This window comes from Meleagris gallopavo, chromosome 3, assembly GCF_905368555.1.
Source record: "Meleagris gallopavo chromosome 3, MGAL_WU_HG_1.1, whole genome shotgun sequence".
Lineage (NCBI taxonomy): Eukaryota > Metazoa > Chordata > Aves > Galliformes > Phasianidae > Meleagris > Meleagris gallopavo.
Window position 1 is genome coordinate 15,795,530 of NC_139406.1, and position 2,624 is coordinate 15,798,153.

The 2,624-nt window shown below is 37.8% G+C and overlaps 1 pseudogene; it reads right to left on the reverse strand.

The window, feature by feature from the left end:
* Positions 1–233: 233 nt before the first annotated feature.
* On the reverse strand, positions 234–908 carry LOC146544621 (heat shock transcription factor, Y-linked-like; annotated as a pseudogene).
* Positions 909–2,624: the final 1,716 nt, after the last annotated feature.

Consider the following 2,624-nt stretch of genomic DNA (forward strand, 5'->3'; position numbering starts at 1 on the left):
TCTATTTCCAACTTTGTGGGCCAACATAATAAAGTAGGAGGTATTACTTTCAGAGCAGTCCTAGTAGTAACCACCCTTGCTTGCATTTTTGCCTTTTGAGAGGAGCAGAGAAGTGTAAGATTTTCAAAAGCATAGTAGCTGGTTTAGAAATCCAGGTAGCACCAACTTTCAGCCACCTCCGTTTAGAAATAACTGAACAGTAATCTCACTGGTCTCAAGAAGTATTTCATCTTTCACAAGTAGGGAAACCACATAACTTGCTTAGAAGTAGAAAATGCTTCTTTATCTATTAGGAATTTATTATGTGAGGCAGATTTTGGCAAATCCCCCCGCATTTTGAAGATCCACGAGGATGAAGATGGAAGTTTTCATGCTATCAATGTCAAACATTGGCAGAGGTCCTCTCCTAGCCAGCACTTCATTCTTGAAGAATGTTTCTTGAATCATTACAGAGTTTCCATCATCACTGTAGCAAATGAATTGAAAGCTATCATTTCCAACAATTTCCCAGAATTTTTTTTTAGAAATCAGGATGACGAATCCTTGGCTTTGCCAGAGCTCTTCTCAGAAAGATTAAGACATACTCTTTTTGTGCAGGGTTTCTCATGAAAACACTTGAGAAGTGTTTTCTTCTTTTATAGTTCCTATGACAGCATCCCAAGCATCCCTCTTTTACCATGCACCTGGGCAAAGGAGAAGCCAAGACTGCTGAGTCAGTGTTCAGATCAGAGACATTTGATATTTCTCATGAAGATATCTCCACTTTAATTATTAATTTTTAAACTTGACAGAAATGTTTGTCCATGGCTCCTTCCCTAACTAAAGGGGTTTGTCCTGCCAGCAACAGGATGAAGTCCAATGGCACCTGTGGCCAAGGAGTGGAATGGAATGCTTACAAACATCACCATGGTGACAAGTGTGCATCACAGTAACAGAAAAGACCAGTAAGGATCTGCTGGCAAAATGGGACAGGGACATACTGGTTAATTTGCACTGGTGATTTTTCATTGGCTGAGCTGCAAATGCTCTCAGTTGAGAGTCAGTGAGTAAAAGAAATGGTCTTTCAGCTTGGAAAGGCTGGGTAGGCAGGTTCAGCAGATTCAAAAATCAGTCACTTGCCAAGGCAATCATTCTTGGGCAAAGTGTTCTGCAGGGTGCAAGTATGGTGGTTCCTGGAGAGTTCCTGAACTTGGAGGGCCCAGGGGAGCAAGGAGACCCATTAGAAGCCAGCAGCTTTCAGAAAGTGGCTGATCACCATCAGCAGGAAAAGCAGTAATAGCAGCCATCCCTGCATGGATAGAAATTGCCCTGGGTAGTGTTGCAAGGGGCAATAAGCCAGAAAACACTGCTAGGCTTGAATGATCTTCCTGTATAACATCTCTTCTTGTTACTACTGAACACAGGCAGCTGGGTTAGATAGACAGTTGATCTGATCCAGCACTTTTTCAGTTCCTCAATTTTCATGAAATGTAGGAAATGATGTGAAAAATTTAAAATGCCATCATGTTCCAATTATCTTCCAAAATATTTTTAAGTTGGAAGATCCCAGAAGTAGATTAATGCAATTTTCCTCTATAGAGTATTCAGATAGTCATCCACAGGAGCAAGGAGACTGGGAAGGTAGATTTCAGAATAAGAGATCTGGCATTTCATAAAGGGGATTAATGTATATGTACAAGCAGATCTGTCTATTGTCATTATTAAACATTCTTATGTATAATTTGAGAAATGCACAGCTTGTTTTTTTTCTGTGAGATATTTTCTAAAATTTGGAATCCAAAACTGGAATCAAACAAATGAATCAGAAAGAAGTTCCATAGTTTATGTTCTGCAAAAATGTTAGAATTGTTCCAAGCAGCCTTTTTTCAGAGAGATACCATAGCAAGTTTCGAAATTCAAAGAATTTTTAAAATTCTTACTTCAAAAGACATAAACGTACCCTGAGATGATTGCTGTTTTAGAGAAAAACAATCCCATTCAAATTGATTACAGAGAAAAAATATGACTTGAAATTAATAGAACCGCATGATCTTCTACAATGTTCATCTTCCACAGGAGAGCTACAGATATTATATAAAAGGACAGCTGGATTATGACTTTGCTCAAAGGACAATTGGCCATTGATGGCTTGGAATTTAGAAAGGAAAGTCATAGATAAGATGGAATTTCACAGTGTGAGTTGCTGTTACTGCAAGTAACCAGCTACGAATACTGAAACAAATTGTCATGGCTATAAAAATGCCCTGAAGGGCCAATTTTTGGGGCTCTGTAATAAACTTAGTCTATCTTTTGCAATAAATTTCAACTATTATTCTCTTAGTGGCATGTAATTAAGCAAGGATTTTTTCAAAACCTCCTTGTAAAGGTTCATGAATGAAGTATTCCTTTGTGCAGTGCTGTATATTAAAATGAAAGCAACAAATTCAACTTTTTCAGCAATTAGATACAGGATGAAACTTGCTGGTGTGTTCCATAATGTGAATCATTAATCATTTACACCAAACATAGATTTGGAATATACCCTTTGGGATTTCTCTTACATAACCAACTTTGATGCAATCAAACATAATTAATTACCCAAGTAAATTTTTCAAGTTGAAAATGTGGCTACATGAAGCACAAAC